This window comes from Poeciliopsis prolifica, unplaced genomic scaffold, assembly GCF_027474105.1.
Source record: "Poeciliopsis prolifica strain line A6 unplaced genomic scaffold, Auburn_PproV2 SCAFFOLD025, whole genome shotgun sequence".
Lineage (NCBI taxonomy): Eukaryota > Metazoa > Chordata > Actinopteri > Cyprinodontiformes > Poeciliidae > Poeciliopsis > Poeciliopsis prolifica.
In genome coordinates, this window is record NW_026562400.1 from 7,076,842 (window position 1) to 7,102,796 (window position 25,955).

General features: G+C 37.7%; 1 protein-coding gene across 1 annotated transcript in view; it reads right to left on the reverse strand.

Annotated features, from left to right (window-relative positions):
• The window catches only part of iglon5 (IgLON family member 5), a 138,822-nt gene that overhangs the window by 30,945 nt on the left and 81,922 nt on the right, over positions 1-25,955 (reverse strand). The gene's annotated exons all lie outside the window — the stretch shown is intronic.

Consider the following 25,955-nt stretch of genomic DNA (forward strand, 5'->3'; position numbering starts at 1 on the left):
CAAAACAAAAAGAGAGCCTTAACGTCTGCACTGACCCCCGTACTTGAATAATAATTCGGTTTTACCCAGTATTCTGGTGGGATGTCGTTCATTGAACAGCACTGATAATGAGCCAAGGGAAAAGGATTCACGCGAATCTGCCGGAGCGTGAAATGAAGGGACAGGAACGGTAACAGAAGGGATGCTCATCCTGCCTACCAATACACACACAGAACCGGAGCACATGCATGGAAAAGCACAAACGTATACTGTATCACCAACTCTCACAAGAACAAACACATTCTGGAAGCCATTAGCTGAAGTGGAAAAACAAAGTTGGCATCTCTGAGTGTCTTAGTCAGGCAAAAAAGAGAAAAGATTTAAATAGTTGGCATAAATTCTGTGCTAAAATTCATTGAACTGCAAACAATTAGAGACAAAACATTCATAAAATGGGTGTGATGTTGTATGCCAAAAAAAAGTAGCTCCCCTGTAGGACAGGTGGCACTCTTTATTCTAACTTTGCTGAAACACAACGGAACACTGAATATGCTGGCTCATGTGCTCAGGCAATCTTTGATAATCTTTTATTCCTTCTTCCCATAAGATGACCTCAATATCTCAATAGGCTTTTGCTGGGACCTAGCCTTGAGGTTTAATAAATGGTGACTTTATGAAATAAAGCTGCTGCGCTGAAGTGTTAAGAAGCACCTCAAGGTTTGTTAAGTAGAAGTCAGCGACACGTTCAGCATGGCAGATGAGAACCTGCTAAAGATGAAAGCCAGAAGTAATGGCAATGCACATCTAAGAAGATGAGAACTCTGCGTTTTAAATTAGGCATGGGTTTTTGAGGAATCATTATATGATTACACAGAATAATGAGAGAGGGTTTCATATTATAATGGGCATCTTGCATCAGTAATCAAAAGGTTCTTAAAAGCATAATAAGAAGTACTGCTTCTGATACTAAAGAACAACTTATAATTTCTTAATAAACACAACCTATTCCTTGACATCGGGACCACAAAACGACAGTATAATACCTTGTATAAGTACCTTCACCCCTCAAGCTTTTTTACAGAAAAAGGAAGCTGTTTAGAATTGATGGGGAAGTTGAGCGAATCACAGGGTAATTATGGAAGAATACCCATCAGAAGGTAAAACAGACATATCTAAAACATCACAACACAGAAGGTATTAATGTGAGGGGTCTAAATACAAATCCAGACCACACAGATTTCATCTACATCGAATCTATCATTATGCTTCGATTCAAATTATATAACAATACACTGCTGTTTTCAGTTGCATTGTGACAAAATGTGAAAAAAAAAAACATTTGACTACTTTTGTAAGGCAGCGTAGATGCTTAAAATGAAAAAAAAATGTTAGGGAATAAACATAAAGGAGCCAGGAGATACATTTTCTATCACCATAGTAAGATTGTTTACAACACAGAGTGAGTGAGAGTGTGTTTTCCAAAGTGTCATGCTGTCAACAGATAAAAACAAAGGTTGGGTATGTGTGCGTGGGAAAATGGTGGTGGAACGGAGGAAACAAAAGCTTGAGGAGAAGCTTCATGGTGAGATTTTATGGCTCTTTTATGTTTTTGTAAATGTAAATTAGGTTTGTCAAGCCTTTATGGATGGAGCGTGGTACTGAAGGCTATATACTTGCATGTGTAATTGTATATTCATGTGTGGAATGACTTGTGTGCGTTTCATTCCGTGTGATGCTCATGTCAGATGCTGGGAGTGATTGTGTATATTCTTGTTTGCGGACATACCAATAGGGAGAAAGAAAACAGGACAAACTAATGACTCCTCGGAAGAAAATTGGCCCTGAAAATCTCTCACTAAAAGCTGTAATCGCATTAATGGGTGCTGCTGCTGTTGCTGCTGCTATCTAGGCCGGCCAAAGATCTGAGAACTGGCTCCAACCCCGAAAGCCTTGAAGGAGGGGCATGGTACATTAGCAGCTGCGTTTGACATTCAAAAATGCTCACAAGTTTTTGGTTTTCTTTCTTTTAATATTGTGGAATAATCCTGCAATACTTCACCAGAGCTCATCCTTCCTGCTTTTTAGTCGTCAGCTGTCTTTCAGCTGTTACCTTTAAAGTGCTCCGTACTCCACACACCAGGCTTTATTTGGGTTAATTTAATTCAGTTCCAGAGCTTGGAGACACGTGTGACACGCTGTCATAAAAACATCTCACAGATGCAATTATAGCCACAGACTTAAAGAAAAGATGATCCCTGTAATAAAATATAACGCTGGGGCAAACACAGTCTACACACACACACAAACACACATGTGCACTTGTTTTGCTAGAATGAATGATAAATGCAAACTCCAAACAACACTGCGAAGGTTACAAACCAGCAGGGAGGCTATTCCCATTTCCCTACTCAATTCCCATCTTCGCAGCTCGATTGGCACCTCAAATTCTAAGACATGCGCCACTCAGTCTCCTCTCTTCCAGGTGCTGCATGGCATGATAACCAGGTCAACATATCTGCCACGTACTCCTCTTTCTCACACTGAATCACTGGACAAATCACAGACAAGCCTGTTTGAATACACACAAAGAATGACGCAAGCTGTCACACGTGAAAGAATCCACTGTGACATCTAAATCAGAAAAGTTTCCCTACATATTTCTTATTGAAACTAAGACACATACACACATATACTTTTATGTGAAAACCCCCCTCAATGATTCATGCACTCACCTGCAGCACTATATAACTCCTGACCTCTGCCACTCTCTCTCAGTGCATCAGTGAAACAAGACCTGTATTTCAGCAATGGGAAACCACCTCTGTCCTCCCACAAAGGTGCCCTATGAAAAATGCTGGGATTTCAGTAACTTTTGTACCTGGGATTTCCTTACAAAGTATCATGCAGATCCGTTGTGAAGTTTACATGGACTGATCATGGAAAAAGTCACAGATTAGGTCTTAAATAAACAGTTTGAACCAATTTAGGATACTATTACAACAGGACAAATATACAATAATTACAATTAGCTTGGCAGGTGTATGTTGCAGTGATAAAATCATTGAACACAAGAGAGATAAGCATGCTGCAAAACCATTTTTTTTCATATTTAACATCATACAGCTACAGAGTTCTGCATTTTTATAAATGGTTTTTGTTGTTGGTCCTCAATAGAATTGAAGAACCAATGATAAAAATAAACACAGTGTTAAGGTTAGATTTTTATACAAGCTTTTAACTGGAAAGGGGAATTTTACAGATATGCTTATGAGACAGAATGACCTGAAAGCAATTTATTTAGGTAGGAAAAACCCCTTGAAGTCAGTAGTTTGTAAGAATGTAAATTTATTAAAGCTGAATATTTACATCAGAGACAGTGTGTGAGAAAAAAAAAAAAAAAAAAAAACTTTGCTAATGCTCTATTTTCTTGTCAGAGTGAATTAATGCACAAGAGTTATTGCTTGCATAGGATGGTTGGTCAGTGCATTCAGGCTGGTCAGTGACCTTGTAGGAGGCGTACCTCACCTCTGTTGAAGATAATCACCATACCCTCATGCCTGCAAGGTCAAGCAGGTAAACACAGAGGATGGATAGATGATCCCATGGCATCCTTAGATGGAAAACATACCAACTTGCCTTATGATCTGAATTTGACTAGAATCTAACTGAAATACAAATTATATAACATTTATTTTATATTTTCCCATGCATTGGTACTATGTACATAAACTGAGTTAAATTGTATTGAACATTCATCAGGCAGTTTGATATTGTTTTATTTATGTGGTATATCGCTGTAACAGAAAATACAATAAAAAGGCAAATACTGAGATGGCAGCTGAAGATGTACCAAATAATATTATATAATTGTTTTTGCCCAGAGTTGTTTATAGGTTCTCTAAATTAATAAGAAATATTAACTAACTAGGCAGTATAAAACAATAGGTAATCATAATTTGACTGAATGACAGTGTGCAAACCAACATTTGTCAATCAAATTGGCTGCACATTACAAGAAATATGAAGAAGTGAAGCACTAATGAGGCCAGACAGCAGCCACCAGTTTCATACTGCAAAAGCAAAAACATCTCTGTCACCTTCAGCAGTCTTTTTGTTTTTTGAGCCTTAGATCAATGTCTTAAATTCTCATGCTCCCTGCTCTCTCCTGGGTTTGGCAAACAGGCTGAACTGCACCCACCAGGATGATTCAGGAGTCTTGGCCACCAAAAGGGAGTATGCTTGCCAACAAGGAAGCTTAAACCATCACTCTAAATGGGGAAACACAAAATGAAAAGACTGTTTTCTTTGCTATTTTATTACTCTGAAAACAAAACTGAGAGCAAAAACCTGGTGAGTCAACATTTAAAAAATGTCTGACAACAAATGATAAATACCAATGCAGAACAGAGCTGGAGAATGTTTCTGCCGAACACCGCAGTGGCCTCTCATGTTGTTGCCCACCAACATATTGAATTTCCCTTCTTGCTGCTGTCTACAGAAGATACAGTCTGGTTTGGCGAATGGTATCTCTTGTCCTTGCCATGACCTGCTTTGCACACAAATGGAACCTCCTACAGTGGCGCACCCACAGACAGGCACAAATGCTCACATTCAGCAAAGCACCTCAAGTTTTTATCTGCACTAAGTTACGAGCCTCAAGCCTAAATTTGACATCATTAAAAAAAGCCGGGATAGCAGGTAAATAATAATGCAGATTATTATTCACTGTAAAGCAAGTTTTTATTGGTTATTCAGCTCTGCTATACACAGCAAAAGCAAAAACATGCTTGGCTCATCTGACGATAATGTTTTATCTGTCACTGACCTAGACATTCACCCATTATCCCGTCACTTGCATTTTCTTTTCTTTTTGTCTCTCGAACACTTTTTCTTGTCTGTCAAAGTGTTGCAAGGCTGCTTGTTCCCTAACCACCAGAATTCTTTTATATGATTTGTATTATCTTGACTTTCACATGAGCCTGTTTGTAATTGCACTCACAATAGGCAGAGATTTGTGCATATCGCTCTTTTGAACTGCACAACCTCAAAAACTCCTTGAAAGGCTGTTTTCTACTGTTTATCTGCATTGCATTGCCCTTGACTATCAAATAAACATATGGAGAATGGGACGCTACTTCAGAAAACATGATTGGTGTCATAACGGATAAGACGCAGCGGTTATAATGGAAACCATAACAATAATCCGTTTGAAAGAAGTTTGCCATGGTTTCTGAAATTAAACAGAGAAGAAGAGCACTGCAGCACAAGGTGGAAGGGAGAGGTGAAGATAGATAACCAGAGTGAGGTGAGGACCTGAAAAGGAAAGTCACTGAGAGGAGGGAAAAGCTGTAAGGGAATAGGGAATTATGAGGTAATGGTAACCACAGTGAAAGCAGCAGGGGAATCTAACCCGACATAATAGTGGTATACTGACCTTCCATTTTATTAGGTGCACCTGCACAATAGCACGTTAGCTAATAAACCAATCACATGATAGCAACATAATGTATGTTGACATTAGCACATGGTAAAGCTGACTAGTCTGTATATATATTTATAAAAAAGCTCCTTTAATTGAATTTTTCTCTATTAAAGAGAGCATATCATTTGAAGGACTATGACATCGTTAACAGTAGGTCAAATTGTCACGCGTTACAATCAAGGTATGAGGAACATCATCTCAACATACATATTGAATCTACACCAGGCAAAAATCACACATTGCTGTCAGCTAAGGACAAGAAACCAATGGTAAAATTCGCAAACAAAGTAGCAAAAAAAAAAAATGTTGTCAGGTGTTATTATTTTGAGGTTCAGGTGGAATTGTTTAAAAGCAACTAACATCCTCTTCTTTGTGTAACAGGTCTCAGTTTTAAAGGGCACTTTTGGAATGAAAAGGAAGATTTGCATCATGCATATGCATTTTACAAACAACCTGGAACTGTGTGGTGATCTTATGTCAATATGAACCAAAATATTAGAGTAATTTGTCTGATATCTTGTTCAAACTGCATTTCAAAGAATTAAAGCAGTGCTGAAAAAGAAGGGGTACAACCAGGTACTCGCGAGGCTTACCAAATAAAAATAGCCTGAGAATATAAGTGGCAATGAGAAAAGAAACAATAGAAAGCCATCTTTATGCTGTGTTGAAGATAAAGTGCTGCTGGAAAAGAGAACAAATCACAGAGAGACACACCCGCATAATTAACACCGGCATACTGCAGCCAATTAAATATTTACAGGGGCCCTTCCCTTCGACACCTTGATGATGAACAGAGGCAGCCCAAGGATTATCAGATGCCAGAGCTGCAGGCAGGAGACAAAGGGGTTGAGGATGAAGGATTAAACATTAACAGGCACCAATATCCCTTTCTCTTCCACGTCTGATCCCATTAACTTTGGACAGTCAAAATCCAACCCTATGTCCACCTCTCTTCCTGCCCTCATTTTTTCTCACCACCTTTTCACTTCAGTACTCATTCAACCCCTCTATTGCCTATGTATAAAACCCCAGACTCCCCCCTTTGGCTGCTTCCACCCTCAGTACCACCTGTCAGGGACAGAGCAACAGGAGAGCAGGAAGAGAGTGATGGGCAAGTGGCAAGAAACCACCTGGATGCCTCGTGCAAACAGCTCAACAAGATGAATATACGGGTTGCTTGCTTTTCACAACTGCTTGTGAGGCAAAATGGATGTTGGCAGGATTCCGCTTGACAGAAAATCTAAAAAATGTCAAAGAAGTCAGGGTGGATGGATTGTTTTGAATCTGTCTGGTAACGTCATTTATTCCTCCTACAATAAATATGCTTTTTTCCTTCGGAGGAATTTAGTGAAATAGCAAAATCAATTGTACTTTGTTACTGTGATTTATTCTGCCATTATAAATGCTGCACTGGGACTGTTCAGATGCATCAAGAAGTTTGGCTTGACACCTCACTGCTCGTCCTTCAAGGTCATTGTGTTTGACACAAATAATGCTTAACTCATCTAAATTTTAGATGCATTTTGAATCATGATGTAAACAAATGCAGCACATTACCCATTTGTGTCTTACCAAAGATGTGACATTGGCTTCTTTTCATAGTACACATGCTGCATCCACAATTCTGCCTCCAGTCACCTCCTCCAACCTAGCATCTCTACCCCTCCCTCTGTTCCTCCCTCCCCCCATCTACTAATCCCTCTTCACACATCAATCAATAGAGGACTGCAGAGTGCACAGAGCCATACAGTACTCAATGCAGCAGTTGTACAACTTCAATGGGCAGCTACAGATCTTTACCACTGAATCAAGCGTGGCTAGGGAAGAAAAACCCAAGTGCACTAAAACCTGGGACGAGCCCTGCTTCGTTTTCTGTTACCCCCTATTTTCCCTGAACTGACATCTAAACCCCTTAGCACTCTCGGAATCAATATCGTAGTTAAACTGTTACTTCCTTTTCCCGGTGAGTCCACTCACAGACATGCGTGCCCGCCTGCCTTACACAAGGCCCTGTAGACTCCCTTAAATACACCCTGTGCACTAGTAATTTGACAGATTTGCGGGGTAGTGTTGACACTGCTTTAAAAAAGAAACACACACTGAAAAAGCAACCAAATGGAATATAATCCCCCCAAAAAAGAGCTTAAGACCTGTTTCCATTAATCAGTTGCAAAGATCACTTTAATATTCAGCGAAATGTAGGAGTTAATGTGGAGTCAGGGAGTACAGCATGTTTAAACATGACTCACCAGTTGGATACATTTCATTCACAACAAATGTAATCACAAAGTGCTTTGCAAGACAGTTAGGTTCAATTCATGTCCAGAAATGTACAATAAAACCAATCCAATACAGGCTCGTCTTAAAAACAAATTCAGTATTAAACAAAAAATTTAATTTTTACAGCATTATGGCACCATTGTGGTGAAAATAATATACCGATTTATAGTATTAATATTTATTTATATTCTAATGCGCAGATGAGCATAAGGAGACAAAGAAACAATAGAAAACTATTTATGACATTGATTTTAGGTAGGTAGCAAAATATACAATCCTGATTAAATCTCAGCGTTTGGAATATCAATTAAAGGTAGTTTTAGCTAAAACATCTGTTTCTTTAAGGGTTAAACTCTCTCCGTGGTGAGATTAGTAATGGCTCTCTTGTATCACATCTGTTAAGCAACACGGGACGTCAGCAGCTTGTTGCCAAAATAATCATCAGAACTTGTGTGAGAGGACAATAAGTTACATAGCAGTGAAATCGACATCCAAAATAAAATGGTCATCAGTCATCAGTACAGCTGTCCAGGCTTTGATTGCCAACTTTTTGACCTTTGCTGCGTGTTTTCCATCCCTCTTGCTCTCTGTGAATTTCCTTTAAGGGTTGAATGAAAGTGACAAAGAAAAGAAACTGAGATTAACCTTGGGTGTTTTGATTTCTGAAGCATTGTGTAATTCAAAGGATGTGACATTACAACCTGTTGATGACTAAGTTTACAGCTCACTCTGTGACAAGACTGTTTATTAGAATTTCATGTTACGTAAATGTGATATAATGACTAAGGATGGATTTCAGTGTGTGGAGTAAATAGTTGTAAGGCTTGTCTATTTACACCCTGATGAAGCGGGGTATAGCAAATCTAAGGCTTTGTGTAAACTATTATTATGGATCCATGATTTAAACAGGACTTCAACACTTGTAAATGGTTTTTAAAATCAGCAAATAAAGACATCTAATTAATCACATTTCAAAAGATAATCCCACAACAGAGATTACTTAAAGTTTACCTAAAATGCTTCCTTGAAATGGATGGGTCCATGGGTTATACAAAATACGTTCATTGCATTTTTTGCACAAGATCACAATTAGACAGGATTTTAACCTGATCAGTTCTCCCTATCTCCTTTCAGAATAAGCTGTTTTAGGGCCTCTTGGCACTTTGAATCCATATAAATTGCTGCCGGACATGCGCTCACAAAAAAGAAGTGCTTCAGTTCTTTTTTCCATCAAGGACCACCACAAATTTAGATAAAGTCTCTGGAGCCCACTAATGAATGGAGTCGCTTCACAATTCAGAGTAAAAGTTCAGGGGGATACATGGAGGATTATTCTTCTACACTTTATGTACCAAAAGAAAAGTCTGCTTTCTCCCTAGCATCATATTGAAGTGCATTTAAACCAGTATCAGTATTAGAGAAGATTTTTGTGGTTTGCTGGCTTTTCATGTGATTTTGACTTGCTTTGGCAGAAAACTGGCAGGAAATATTGAAGATATTTGTTTTCCACTTTTTGGTTAAGATTTATATGAAGTAGGGAGGTAAATGTATGATTTTGCAATATATTTGATGCCATTTTTGTTCTAATTTCCCAAATGAGGATTTAACCCATTGTCTGAAAACGTGCACTTACCACAAGCAGTTGTCTGCTTCTAGCAGTCCAACTATATTTGGCTCTTCAGGTTGTCAGTTGTGTTGCATGAAAACTTTTAGTGCAATCCTAAAAAAAGCTTATACTCTTATGCTTTTTCGAAGGGCAGTCTGAAAAAAATAACTAAATTCTTCTGTTACCACAAATTGCAGATGTCTTCTATGCTTTTCTTCAGATTTGAAAACCTATTTCACCGTTTTCACTTATAAACAACACTGACGAGAGCAGAATTTTATTTCATTGAATCTACTCCTAAACAATGAAGAACTCCCAAATTTATACACTTCAAAAAGTATAAAACTCTAAATAGTCACATTTAGTCCACTACAGGCCTCTCTTTGTAGGTTGTTGTGAGACTAAACAAGTGGCCACATTTCCACATAGCAGCAAAGCTCATACTGCATATTATACTTGAGCTTTTTAGAGGCTAGAATAAAAGCCGCAATTACCAGCTTGTGGTGACAGGTGACAAAGAAGTGTAATAGCATAGGAGCCGTTCTATTTTAAAGGGACTATTGCCCATAAAGTGGAGTCAAAGGGAATGAGGCATGAAAAAGTTAGCTGAGTGTTTGGGAAGTATGTGTGTGAAATGGATGAGGAGACAATCCAAGCTGACAATGGTCATTTATGGAACACTTGAAAAGTTGCTCTAATGAGAAAACAGAGTTTATGATGAGAGATGAGGAGTTTGAGACTCTCTTGTTAATCTGGCCATTAATTTGGGAGAGAAAAATCATGTAATTTCCATCAAAGCCAAAGTCATAATGTACTGCAAATGTATTCAGTGGATTCCAAAGAAAGTCTCCAGTTATTATGGAGCTAAATAAAAGATTTCATTTGGCTCTTTGTTTCACATTTTTTCCATGCAAGAGCCTTACCGCCACCACTACTGACTTAGCTTATTAATTTTTCCACCGCCATTCATTTCTTTCTGATGACATATTTGTGTGGAAAAATGCAAAACATGTAATATCCTCAAACAGAGCAATAAGACCAGTTAATTGTAATGAGTGAATGGAGGGCAATTAGCAGCTGTCTGAAGCAGCAATGCTAATGAGCAATCTAAAATAAGTCATTCTCTGCGGCTTTTGTGAGCAGTAAAACAAACATTTAGAAAACTGGAAAAGTACCGCTAATTTCATATTAATTTAATTTCCAGTGAATCCAAAAGGACATATATCAAAAATGTTGATGTAATATGCACATAGGTAATTGTTCTTAATGTATGCACAAAATCTTTAACATGTTTTTTTATTCCCCCATTGATTGTTTGGTAATGTTAAGGTTCAACTTAGTTTGTTTGTGTGTCTTAATGTTTTCTAGACCATTGGGCTGCTTGTCCTGGGGTCCTGCTACTTGCATCACAGGGGGTTTGGTAAGAGCGTGTCAATGAAAGCACAAGATCCAAGTGAGGAGGAAAGGATGGAGGTGCAAGGTGCAGGATAAAAGTTGGGAAATAGTCTAGGGGCCAGAACAGAGAAAAGGGTGAAGACGAGTGCTTGGAGGTAAGAAGCTGCAGAGATAGTTCACAGCAGAAATACTTGGTGCAAACAAGATGTCTTACTTCAGGAAATAGAAATGTGCTAACTCCTTTTCTTTGCTGCCATGTCCTTCAAAAACATTCACATCCCTTAAATATTCCTTTTATATTTCTGCTTCAAGCTTTATGTTTTATCAAGTTTTTATGCCACTGGCAAGGAGTAGGAAATCCTGGTTCATGAGAACTGTTCTTCAGCATGTTTTGGATGTTTATGTTACCTGGAAGTGAATACACTGGACATTCGATGACTCTAGTAGGTAAAAAGCTGAAGAGTTGTTATGTATCCAGAGGATAATTGTAAACTGGGAGTAAAATGATGTAAGGCTTTGAAATGATGGAAATTATTATGCTTTGCTCAAAATTATAACTTTATAGTAAGGGTTGTTGTTCTTATGGAAGATAAAGCTATGAGCCAGTTTGGAATCTTTTGCAGCTTATAACAAGTTTTCTTTCAGGATTGTGTTGCAATTATCATTGTATCCATCTTCTCATCAATTTTGACTGGCTTTCCTGTCTCTAGTTCTGACAAGCATCCCAAAATCCTATTGCTGACACAGCTATGTGTCACGGAAGGATATGCTCAGGGTCTAGTGTTAGGTTTCCACCATTAATAACATTTTCATTCAACAGGGGCTTTCTTCAGATCACTTCGCTAAAATTAGATATTTGTGGCGTGGCAGGGATCTGACATAGTGGCTCATTAGAGCTGTGCATCTCTGCAGCTCCTCCAAAAGACACCACAAACCTCCTCACTGCTCCGCTCATGAATACTGTCCTCAACAGGCCAATTTGTATGACAACGGTTTGTGTGTTCAACATAATTTTGCCTCTGACCTGTTCGTTTATTGTTCCTTTCACTTCATCATGATGTTTGTTCATAAATGTTCTCTAGCAAACCTCCAGGGCTTTCACAGAGCAGCTGTATTTATTCTGAGATAAAATTACACACTCTATTTACTAATTAGGTGACTTCAGAGAAAAATGTGTTTTAGGTATTTTTATCTATTAAAAAAAAAACATTGAGAAGTTTTTGTAATATCATATGTGGAAGGATTAATTTTGCCTGGCACTTTGTCATTAACATCACATCTTCAGCCATTTTGATGCATTTTGTGTTTTACACACAGGGCAAGAATTAACTTGAATATGTGTCAGAAAGGTTTTTAAAATCTCTGAATGCGTTTTGATTCTGTAGACTGTGTGTGGGAGCATGCAATTCTGTACAAGTGTTTGCACACTTACCCTTTGTTTATGTGCAGTAGGATTGTGCTTGGATGTGCCCACAGTTATCCTTACAAGCTGTGGAAGAGGTTTATTTGCATCCGGAGTCGCAGCAGCTCTTCCCATTGTTGCTGCACTACTGTGACTCGATGCAGCTGGAACCAGCACACACAGTCCCCGTGCCAGTTATGTCTGGCTATGGCCGTGCTGGGAACCACATGGCAGACATTTTAACCAACACCATGAGCTTGTGCCTGCAAGTCAGCGGGAAGTTGGCTGATGTGAATTTCCTCTGCGCTCTGTTTGGTTCGCTGGGAAACATGTACTCCCATTCTACAAATCCTGAAGCTCTCCTTTCTCTGTCCTTGTCTCACACCAGATGGGAGGCGGATGACATCTCAGCTAGCTTTTGGCAGCACCATCACACGACCGCTGCTCAGCTGCAGAAAGGCTCTCATTCCGTATGACAACATGATAGTCTTGTTCATGCTCACTGGTCGACCTCTTATCTTGATGAGAAAAGAGGCCCTCTGAGTTAAAAATATTCTCAGACTTTCAAGACATGTCTGCCCCCATTTTCACCCTCCAGCCACTTCTTTCATCCTGGGTGATGGAGCTTTTGGTGTTTAAGAGAGGCCAGTGCATCAGAAAGTGGCAATCAATAGAGAGGCCATTTTATCTTTGTAGCTGAGGAAAACTGAGAGGGATCTTGTGTATGGAATAGTAAAAAACACACACACATACACCCAAGATAAAAAAAATGGATGAGTAAAGATGTGAAGGTGAATTAAAGTGTCATAGTTGTTTTGAGAAGGAAAAAAAGTATGCATACAGTCACTGGAGGCAAAGCTAAGCTGTACGTTTATGTTGGTCCTGGAGGATTGAGCCACTTATGAATCAGCTGGCTCATGTTCCCAGTGAGACAGCTTTACCAAAGCCCGAGGCTATCAAGCAGTAGGATGAAATAAGGAGCATAACTAACACTATGACAGAAGTAACGTGTAATTAAATGCAATGCCACAAGCTAATTTGCCTTTCATTTATCACAACATCAGTTTCCTGTGGCATTTTCCAAGTGGAAATGGTAGCATATCTCCCATTGGCATTTATTAATTTTCAGTGCACTTTAACATACATAAACAAACTCATACATCTCCTTAAGTTATTAGAAGGTTCCCTCCTTGGAGCAGTTGTAAATTGGATTAGTGCTCCTTAAGCTGAAGAACTAGAAACAATCTCTGTCACTTCTTTCCCAACCTTTCTCAACCTTATGCATGTGCAGATGTAGCTCAATGAATTAGAATATCATCAAAAAGTTTATTTATTTCTGGTTTCTCTGAACATCTCAATGTTACAAAACAAAATAGAAAAAATAGTGTTAGAGAGGAGGCAAACTATTTAACATGCCTGAGGTTCAGAGGGCTTTATGAAGCATTATGTCAAATCTTTGAAAAACCAATGGCATTCAGCAATAGCCTTCAAAATAAACATAAGTGTATCCATAAAATACATATGTGAAATGAACATATTTTACCTCACTTTTGAACTGAATTATTTTCATAAAAAGAACTTTTAAGGACATTCCAATTTTATTGACCTGCAAATTTACATTAACATTTAACTTGCTATGTCATGGTGCAGCTGCATATAATGGAAATTAAAACGAATAAAATAAATTTTTCATCCTGAAAGTTGGCACATTTTTAACTTTCTGTAACACATAATAACATTTTCATTGCAAGTGTTCTATGATGCAAGAAAATATGGTAATAAAACAAAATTTTAATCCAATTCAAAATATAACAGCTGTTCAAACCTGGACCAAATTATTCTAAGCTAATTACACTTTAGCCTGGTAAAAACCAGCCTCTTGTTGCATGCTTTGCTTCTTACAGAGGGTATATACCCCTGGTTGTTGAGAGACAATTGCTTGCTTGAGATGTGGATTCTATAGGAATATAAAATATTTCCCAATTGTTAAGGTTTGACATGATACATGTAACGTAGCAGTTTGATGCTATGAAGCATTGCACATACAATGCTCTGTAAACAACCATGGTGATCTGAAAATGACAATCTAAAAAACGCAGCTGTTAATGTAAATTCAGAACTTTGAGGCGTTCCTAACATGGACTGAACGCATTTGTTCACTTCTTAATTGCTAAAACTTCGGGGAGATGGAAATTCTGAAACAGCCCAGAAAATCAATGCCATTGTTCATAACTTCTCCTTTTGTTCGCTGGTTGGTCTGGTTGAAATTCAACTGGAGAAATAAAGGTCAATGGGAGAAAAGTCCACCTGCTCTCTGAAGGGAGATGAGAATTGAACTGATTGCGTCAGAAGGCAATGGCCAGGATGGAGATTCTATGAAACATAATTAATTTGTGAAACTTTTTCTACTTTTGTGAAAACAAAGACTGGGTCACCAGGTCACAGTTTATGAAGGAATCATCATGGTATGACAAATCACCTTGAACAGACAGAATTCAATGCAAATAGTGCAGGAATCAAAAAGAAAATACTCTGACAAAGACCGTGATTGCTGCCTGACAAAGGTCACTGAAAGTTTTGCAGGACATAATGAGGTTGGAATAAACATATCTATTCTATAAGTTATTTGTTAATGTGCTGCAACAACCTTCATAGCTCCAGTTTATAAATATAGAAGAAACTTCTGGTCATGTTCCTTTATTTGCATGTCATTCTTCATTATTATTATTAAGCACAAGTGCAAGAGACTGTGTCATGAGCAAGATTGCTTTTTATCTCACAATTTTGAACCTTTTACAAGCTGCCTCATTATCCTCCCTCACTCCATAACACAGTGGCACCAACTTCCTCTGCAAATGACCCGAGAAAACATTAGCCAGATGTTTACTCTCTGCATTTGCACAAGCGTCTGGGGCATAAGATTAAAATCAATGCTAACTTCCAGAACGCTATGACTATGCATGACTCATGACATTCAGCTCATGATTAAAAAAAAAAAAAAAAACTTTGGATTGAAGAGAAGAGGCCACCAATAAGGTTATTAAGGAAAGGGAAAAAATAGCAGGAATTATTATTTTACATTTTATGCAACTTATCCTGTATCTCTTATGTTCAGAGTGTTCCAGGGGTTCTTCTGTGGCAATGTAATTTAGTCTCTCTGGTGTACCCACTTTGCAGCAATCTGCTTCACTTATTCTTGCTAAATTTGTTCAGTTTTTGAGCTGCCTGTGAATAAGATATCACATTTAGAACATTTTTGAAATCTAATCTTAAACATTTACTTTATCCTCTTAAGGGTAAGATATTCTTTTAAAAATATATTTCTTATCCTACTCTGCAAAGGGACATATATACATTTTTACAAACTTTAATTCCTTGATGCTCTGTCTTGGACTGCATAAAATGTCACTTTGTTTTCTGCTTGTTTCTGTCTGTGCTGCCCTGCTGTTTGTTCAGTTTCTTTTCTCTCTCCCTGCATTAGCCTGTCAGTTTCTGTTTCTTGCAATACGGCACAAAGTTTATGTTTGCATGTGTATAACAATGCTGATGCAGAACAATTTCACACTCTCATGAATACATGGAAACTGACAGACTGTCTGTATAGCAGTTACATTTTTATTTTTTTCTCAGATAACTCTGTAGTGGTATAGTTTGACACGGATGCCTCACTAATATTTTCTGATTTTACTTCTGTTGTGTGAAAAACAACCCTCACTCAGAACTAACTTGTCCTTTTATAACAAGTAAAACAACTTAATCTTCTGCAGTTCCTGCAATTATTATTCTCCATTCTGATCTTTTATAAAGTCTCCCAAAAAAATTTTATTGCATAAAATAAAAATAATTTCTTTTTTTTTCATAATTTTGAGAACTACTGATTGCATTCACACAAAGCTATTGTCTGTGCTGATAGTGTTTCTATAATGAGGCTAATAATGGTCAAATAGAAACCCCTGGTGGTGTAAAAACAATGGCTTAACATGAAGATGCCAATAACAATTCTGCCTGCAGCTACAGCTACATTTGAAAACTACTGTCAGTGGGAAGGAATGCGGGAGAAAATCTATTATGTGTAATTTGGCTTTAATTCCCAAAATTCCCTGCTAGCTGTTACTTAAAAATATCACCAGCAGTAGAAATTGACATTGATATCTGGGAAGGATGCGTTCCTAAACCGAAGTCTCTATAAATCTGAAATAGTATGTCAAATGAATTTTTCTCTGAATTGATGATATGTAAATATAATGAACTGAATAGAATTTAATTACTAATGTTGTCAAGTGTATCCATTTATTGTTTTTACTTTGATTAATTGAGTTTAGCAAAAACATATCTGTAAATTTAACCCTTGTGTTGTCTTGTCAGTCAAAAGTGACCCATTACCATGTTTAGCTGTAGAAAAAAAATACCCTAAACTATCTTTTTCCAGCTTGAAATTTTATAACCTTTCCTAAATTGACCCCGTTGTTAGAAAAAGTTATACTTTGTTTTGTTTATATTGTTACTGATTAAACGTTTTTAAATCAGAGTGCTTACATACAGGTAAACAGCCCATTCTTTTTTCTGAGGTGACATATGAAGACCATTAAACTTCAACTTTTCACAAGCTCTCGTTTACTAGAGCTAGCATAAGTAGTTTTAACACAAATAACAAAACTATGGAGAGGCTTCCAGAACATCCCAGTTGTACTGCAATGTCCATTTAGTGGCAAGAATTTGCTTTCAACTACACATTTGATCTAATTTATAACGCAACAGGAACCATCAGAAGGAAAACCATAATGCATCAATAATTACACTAATGTATTGCGGTTTATAATTTTGCTGTTGAAACTGTAGCTTAAAATTGAGCCTCGAACTTAAAGCCTTTGTGGCGTCACAGAATAAAACTTGATATTTGTGCTGGCTGCTTAAGGAAAACAGAAGAGAAGAAAAGAGCGTCTTGTTGATTTTTTTCCTAGCTTATTTTAATGACTGACAACCATTTGCTGGATAAATTAATTTGTTTAAAAAATCCACAAAATAAGAGAACTACAAGAAAATTCGAACTGGAAGAAGTAGAAGTTTACCATGTTGTAAGTTTACAGTTACAGTGGTAGAACATCATACATATGTAGCACAAAATCTATAGAATAAGAAATACACAAAACTGTAATCTATATATCTTTGCATACACCAGATGTTTTCATTTTTGGTTTTCCAAGAGTTTTTTTTTTTTTTTAATGAGATGAGAATGAAATGTTCATTATGTAACATGGAAATGTATTCCACTTGTGAGAGACATAAGAAAAAGTAACTTGATGCAAAGCAGTTTTAATGCCTGCCTGCATCTTGTTTGTTCAGATGATCTCTAGGTGAACTATTCCCTGGTTCTCACTGCAGTTCTGTCTCACCTCACATATGTTCTTTCAGGTTCTGTTCATAATTGGAAAGTGTACATTTTAACTTTCGAATTGATGAAAAATCAGAACAATGTATAATCAGTGATGAGTCAGCTTGGTTTCCTATATTTTTCAGGGTATTGCAATAGTTTTTCTTATTTGTCCAAATTTATAGACAGTATTTGCTCATATAAAAAGCATTAAAAACATAAAAATTAAAAAATAACTTCTGTAACTTAACTGAAGTTCTTTTACAACATGATTATGACTGCTGATTAAAATCAAAATAATCAACAATTCGACAGTTCTGATTGTCTCTGATTGTCAAAGAGACAAAAACAAAGCATCAAAGAAGCAAAGTAAGTCTTGAGCGAAGCTTATGGTTGTGATTAAGAGTGTCTTTGTTGTTATAGTTGACAAGTCTAGCAATTAAAGCAATATGGGATACGTGTGAAAGAGTTTGCCAGTCATCCGTCCTTCAAGTAACTGCTTATTCTACAGGTGGGGCCTATCTGTAATAGTCATTGACTAAGACGCTGGCTACACCACAGAGGAGTTCCCAGTCAAAGTCCAGGCTGGTATTCAAATATGGGACCTTCTTGCTGAACTACATGCTAACTTAACAGCAATGTAAATATACTTTTGATATTGCATTTTTCTCAATAAGTAGAACTATTTTTATCTCCACTGAGTCACATGTGGTTGACATACATTAGCACATTAGGTCACACTTGAAACGAACTGATGTTGCACTCAAGTTAAAGTGACCAAAATGCATTGACATGTCTTTGTTAGCCTCTCCTGAGCCTGCTGGGGTTGTAATTTAATGTTACATTGCAGGAGCAAAAGTCTGACAAAGTCTGAACAAAATAAATGACTCATAATAAATCTTAAGGGTAATATGAAAGTGCAAAAAGTAAAACAACTGCAACTATCAAATCATGTTACTCTCTCCATCTGTGTTCCTAACACCTCCTACAATAACTTCACCTCTCTTCTCTGCTCCATCCTGCCTCCTTTTTTCCTGTTCCATTGCTTTTCAGCTCTCCTCTTTTGCCTCCCTCTTTTCTTATATTCTCACATAAGCAAATTGCTCATCTCCTCTACCCGGCAGTCCCACAGCTGATCTTCTCCTACGTCTAATTCAGTCGCTTATCTAAGCATACAAGTTCCACAAAAGCCTGCGATCCCTGTCACCTCACTGGCCCCGTGGGAATTATGAGTCAGCGCTGCAGATGGATGATGAGGATGAAATGGAGTTGAGGGACAAGGAGGTTGGTATGAGAGATAGAGGAGGTGTCAGAAAGATGATGACAATGTTAGGCAGCACTTGGAAACCAGAAGAGGACTTAGTTTTGGAGAAGTGACTAAAAATCAAACAACTGATCATTTTTTGTGAATACATCTTTAAAACTTCTCCAGTCACCTGTGATGGCAGATCATTATGTCATCATTTTAGTGTAGCGAAGAACAAAACAGGTCTAAGGGAGTGAAAATAAAATAAAAGTAATGAGGATAGAGGGGGCAGAGCATGAGAGGCAGAACTCCCCAGATAAAGACGGAGACAGGCAGAATGTCGATGTTTGAGATTTGGTGAAGATTGTGTCACGCAAATCCAGATCTTTAGTCAAACTCTGACAGGCACAAAGCACATCTCCCCTCTTCGCAGAGACCCCCTGTTAGTCTTTCTCCTCCTTTGTCTTCGTCATCTTATCCTCTTCTTTGGCTCCCATCCCCTCGAGGTTCCATCTCTTTTGTCACTCCTTCTCCGCCTCATTTCTCCATTTGCCTCACTCCGTTCCTCGCATTTTTCTCTTTCGCTTTGCATCGTCTCTCGCTGCACTCGTTTTCTCAGTGCACCTACTTGACTCTGCTCTGACACTCTTTCCTACCGCTTTTCCTTTCTCTCATTGCAACTCTTCAAAAATTCTTTTGAGAAAGATTTTCCATTAAAAAAAAAATCTTCAAAACACATTTTCTGCAGCCCTCTTGGTCCCCTGCTTCTTCCTTCCTGCCCCTTTCTCTCCATCTGTGGCATTCTCTTGGTAGATATTTGCTCTTCATCTTGCTTATTCTCTCCACTAATGAATTTTGGGCACTTTGCAGCCACAGATGGTGCAGCAGGCAGCCCCTGGTGGCAGGGCCCTGGCTTAACAAACTGGAGAGAGAAAGGAAGACAAAACGATGCAGCAGCAGACCGTCTGCCAACACCTCTCTTTTAAAAAAAAAGTAGCCAGAAACACACGTGTGAATATGTTCTCATTTAAGCCCTCGTTCCTCCTTTGCATGGAATTATGTGCATGCTTCAGGCAGGCAGGTGTTCACACCACACACACATCTTGAGTTTTAGAGAATTTTTGTCTTTTGTTTTTCACACCCACACTCTCATCATCTTTTTTCCAAGGTGGCACTGCAGTTAATTGTACATCCTTGTTTCTTTCTGGTGAGTCTAAAACCTCTTTCCCTACGGGGATGGCTTTGGGCAAGGAGTACAACCCTTGAGTTGATCTTGCCACCTTTCCGACCAGCAACACAGCCTTATCAGCTTTCCCTTTTTACTCCACATATAGCTTGCAGGAGTCCATGCTTAATTCATTCTGCCCTTGGACTGTGAGAAAAACAACTATAAATCACAGCAAAAAAGTAGATTTTCTCTTTGCTTTAAGGTGTTATGTATATTATTTTTTAACAGGTTTTGAAGTTCAGAAAACAAAACATACCATATTAATCCATATAATTATTTCCAAAGTAAACTTTTTTTGTAGGGACAACAAACTAAAGAACTATTAAAGCAAATGCCTGCTTTTGTGATGGGTTCATATTTTTACACTTTTACCTTTTGAGTTATAGTCGATCATATAGCTGACAATAGTTATATTAACTTACATGATATAAATTTAGAAAAATCAGAAAAAGCATATGAAGTAAGCTAAAAGTTGTCAAGAGGTCTCAGTTGTTTACTGCATCTATCAAATTCTGCGTTAACACAAATGATGATAAGAACGGATCAGCATTTCAGCATTTGGAGCGGTGGTTATTACTTTTGCCTTGCAAAGCGCTTTCTGATTCAAAAGTGAACCATGACAGCATTTGTGGTTATTTTACTTCTGTCTGTATATGTGAGGGTTTTTGTGTTTTCCATGCCAATTTTTTGCTGCAGTCCAGCATGCTAAGTAAATGGGAAGGTATTTGGTAACCCTAACCAGGTTTGTTGAATTTCAGTTTAAATGTGAATGTGGCAAAAGTAACGAAAGCCTCATGTATTGTTTTGTATATTTGAATCTACACTTCCTGTTGGAGAGAAAACTGGTTTAATACACGGTTAAAATTGGTGCATGCACTGACCTGAGAAGGCCTCAGCAGGGGATCACGTTTACTTTGCTTCAGCAAGTCCACAGCTCAAATATAAATAAAATATAAATAGAGTTAGTACTGTAAATACTGGGTCATCTGAAGAAATGTACTGTCTAGTTCGAATGTCCCTATAGGGTCAATGCATCCTGAGGTAACACTGAATGATTTATGAATTCAGGGAGATATAACATGCTCAAACAGCAATGCTCAACACTATTTGTGTTAACCTCTATAGAAAGCTATGTATAGTACCATTGGGCATATAGGTTAATTGTGCTTACCAAAGGACGTCCCAGCTGAGGTGCCCTTGAAAGATCTACATTGTGCGTTTAAAGGCCACGCAATCCCTCCCCTTGAAGCTTTTCCTCCTGATTTACTCACTTTATTTCAGACACCCTTCCTTTTCAACTGTCTCTCTAACCTCTGCAAACAAACTGCCTCGTCATCAAAATCATCATTTCCCCTGACAACGCTGGTTGCTTTCAGAGCCCCCCGGGTGAGAGCTGTTCTCAAACACAAAGACCGCAGATGTTAAGTGCAATGACTACATGGAAACTTTGCAGAAAAAAATCTGGCAAAACATCAGCTCGATACAATTAGATAGTGATGACATTTAAGATGAATTGCTTGCGATACAAAAGAGTGTAGAAAATCTCTGATCTTGTGTTTGTTTAGGGAAATGACACAGACTACTCATGCATATTTAAGACTACCTGCTCTCTCTGGTGCATAATTTTCTGTGTAGGTGTTTCAATCTATTGTGATCTCACATCTACAGTGAATTGTAAAAGAAGCAACAGATTTCTGGACATGTTTTGCTATAAGCACAATGTTAAATGTATGCAATTAAGATTTTATGTGACAGGGCAACAAAAAGTAATGCACAACTGGGAATTTGAAAAATAATAATCTATGGATGAAGTGTCACACAAGCTTACTTAACCATAATTCAGAGGCGAGAATTTTACGGTTTACATATTTTTAAATTTATTAAGCACAAATGAAAAAACAGGGTCTTTATAACACTTCACAGAATTAGCAAAACACCTGAAACTATTTGTAAAAATGAGAACACTTAGACATATTATGAGCAATTTCTGTGTCAAACATATATAAGCATGTTTACTGTTCTGCAAATCACAGTGTTTTGCTAAATGTATGAAGCTGTTATCTGTATGTTGTGTTAATATTTGTTTAAATCTGGCCTGGATTTTGTCTCCTTGACTCTCGGGGTTTGCTCATTTTAATTGTAGTGGATCAGCAGTCGCAAAAAAACTACTGTGAAATTGGCCTATTTAAAGTCCAGACCTGAATGTAACTGTCAATCTGAGGCAAAACTTAAAATGTACTGTTCACAAATGCTCTCCATCCAATCTGATTGAACAGGAGCCATTTGTCACAGCAATGACTACTGCTTCACAATTTTCATTAATACTTTTTTTAATCAAGAAAAAGTGTTATTTATTCTGACTTTATTTACTGATAAGTGCCTTGATTGTTACGCTGATGATTAAAAAGAGCCACTGTTTAAAAAACCCCCAATAATTTTCATTAATTAGCAGCATTGTCCTAAATAAACAAGCAAAAATTTGAAAGCAACACAACAGACTTTATAATCCCCCACTTATCTGACAAATGATTCGGCCTCCAGAAATTCTTCTTCAGAGACCCTATTGGCAAATTGAACTATACTGTTTTCTAAATATGGAAACATGTGATAACTTAATTTTCTCAGATTTTGCAAATAATGTCACATTGACTCTACCATTTTTATCTCCCAAGGGAATAAACAAGCTATAAAAGAAGTTTCTCAACTTTTTTTGCAACAATTCCTCTCCCATCCCTGATTTTCTACTCTATCTTCTTCCTGCAGTTTTCTCATTCTGGCCCATTCCCTGGGTAGGCGGCAGTGCGGGGGAACTGACAGTCATCACTGCATCGTTTGTCGCCCGACTGCTAATCTGCATGCCGTTAATAATTGATTGAAGGCTGCAACCAGAGATCTGTGATGGACTCTCTCCCCTCACTCATATTCGTTCCATCTTTTTTCTTTCGCCTCTAAACTCCCACTTCACTTCTCTTGTAATATCTGAATCATATTCCAGCCTTATTTTCTTTCTCTCTTGATAATTTAACTAAGCCATCCAAATTCTTCTCCAACAGCCTCAGTCTCTCTGATGCATACGCAAACACATTCTGTGCATGCCTCTTACTGCACATGCACATTTTACACGTCTGTTTCAGCTTTTAATCCACCTGTTCGGTTTCTTGGTGCTGAACCTATTTAAGTTGCTCAGCTGTCACCCCACATGAGGTGGATTTATGTATCGTTTCTTCATCAGCAACTCAACGTTGCTTCAAATGCTTCGTCAAGGCCTTTCCACCTGCCCCATCGTCAGCAATACCACATTAAACACAGGCTATAGGGGAGTGCACACACACAACTTTTTATTTAACATCATAATCCTGCCATGCGACTGTCTGTGATTTATGGGATCCAGTTAAAAGGACGTGAGGGTTCTCTCTTCCTCTCTCCTCTTTCTCTCATTTGGTCCATCTTTATATCTCCAAGAGTTGTTTATGCCTGCATAAATCCGTTATGAGAAGGAATGTAGCTTTTTGAGGTACACTTTGAGTTTAGTCAATGGAAAATCCCATGTGATTTCTGACCACAAGTTCTTTCAACAAAGCAGCACACAACTCATCATTCACCAACCTCAGGAGTGCAATCTTACAGTGCCTAAAAACATATCTGCACCCCTGAACTTTAAATTCTGTTGTTACATCTTCAATCTTCAATACATTCTGTGCATTGAAAAGACTGCAAAGTAGTCTCTGCATCCTACTTTGCAGAGACAAATGCAAAGTGGGATGTAATTGTGAGGGGAAAGCAAAAAGACACACAGGTTTCAAAACATTTTATCATAAAAAGCTGCATGCATACGTATTGAGCACTCAATATTCCTATACCTCTAAAGTCAAGTGCAACTGACTGTTTTCACAATATTCACACAAGAGTACAGCAAGATAATTACCAAGTAAAGACATTCATCTGACCTGCCCAGCGTGACAAGGAGATGTTTGTTCACAGAAGTAACTAGGATCTGCAGACTGCCATGGTTGGGACACAACCAAAATTTGAAAGAAGGTGCTCCTGTCAGATAAAGCTGATAATAAAACTGATATTAAAATTTATGACCTACATGGAAAACCAAACAAAGTTTGTTTTTGACTGTGCATGGGCCCATTAATATCTATTCTGTACAGGACATAATATGATTTATTTGGACTTCTTTATGTTAAGAATATCAGTTTAAACTTCAAGTATTTATGGGGCCAAAGTTCAGGGGTCCTTAAACAGCTCTTTAATTTAATTCTGCCTCTACCTCTACCAATACATACAAGTATTCATGCTATTTAAATATTGTTGATAATTCCCTACAAAAGGTGGAACATATTTTAACAGATATTTTACACGACCCTATTTAAGTTCCTCTAAAATATTTTGATATATTAGATAACCAGCAAGATTATGGGAAAATAGTTGGTGGAAAAAGTCATCAGTAAAATACAATGGGAAAACAAAGGGTTAAAGATGATATTTGTCAATTTTAACCCTATTTTAAGTTGATAGATATTCTGCAGTCATTCATGCTTATCAGTACTTTCTGCAATAAAATTATATCCGTATGACTAAGCTTTAAATTTCTTCTTTTTTTTTTTTGATCCATCTTGAACAGTTCATTAAAATATTTGCCCTTGAAGGCTGTTTGGGTCTGAATCCAGACTCTTATCTGTTTTGCAATCATTTTGGCAGCAAATTACAAATATTTGACTTAATTGTTGATTAAAAAAGCCCTTAAACCATGTTTTACTGCAGACAAGATGTACTTTGTCTTACTGGAATTTTAATGAAGAGCTCTTTTCCCATGATACCAGCTGTGCTGACAGGGTCCCACAGTTCACTGACTGACAAAGAAAGCCCAAAGCATTACAAGTCCATCACCCTGCCCAAGTGTAAGGATGGCAATCTGAGAGCTGAATACATTTTCCCCTCTGCTAAGAGAAAGCCAAGTCTCTGTGTTGAAACAACTCTTTTTTTGTCTCGTGTACAAGGCAAGCTTTTGTGTGCCTGTCTCACTGAAGTGGACTCCTGGTTCGCTGGCATTAATTCAGAAGGTTTTTGCTGAAGTCTTGAGGCACTGTGTTACATTTGAGTCCAAACAGAAAATTAGATTTTGCTGCATATTATGTTAGAAGATCTGATTTTCTGTTTTTGATGTTGATAGTTTGATAAGACACTGAGGTGAAAACTATAATAGTTTAAGATGTTGCTTAGGCAATGCTGCTTTGGTTTAAAAGTATATTCATCAACCAATTTATTCAGCTTAGCAATGCTGGGTTAGATCCAAGCTTGTATTCGTTCCCGAATTATGTCTGACTGAGATTCAAAAAGGCGTTCTTACATTCTGATTGATTTTGACAGGTTTTGATCATGCAGATGCAGCAGAGTTTTTGGCTGAACACCCATTATTCCAAGTCTGTGTTACACTATATCCTAGAGACTGATATCTGACAAGATTAGTTCCTGAAAAATGCAGAGGTTACTAAAGTGCAGAGAATTCATAAGAAAAAAAAAACAACTTCAGCTTTGTGGCATAGTCCTCTGTGAAATAGCTTTTAAGTTTTTTTTTTAGTTATTTTTGTTTTATAAATTTGACCCTATGGTCCTGATGATATCATTGCTGAAATCTAAATTCATTGAAGCAATTAACAGTTTTTGAATCTGTTATTGTCCAGTTTTGGTATTGTCCAGTTTTGGTATGACCGTCTGAACTATTTACTAAAGGGCCCAATATGGTCAGGCGGAAGTCGAACAGTAGAGCCACGGTTACATGATTACCAGGCACTGGTTCATGCACACATCCTTCAAGGTCCACACTTGTGAACCGAGTCTTGTGGTCTCTGTCCACAAGTCAAGCTCCTGTGAAACTCCTCTGCTTCCCTGTCTTCATGGTGTTTTTTTCATATGTGTGGTTTAAAACAGTGTGCTAAATATTATGATAAAAAGAAAAG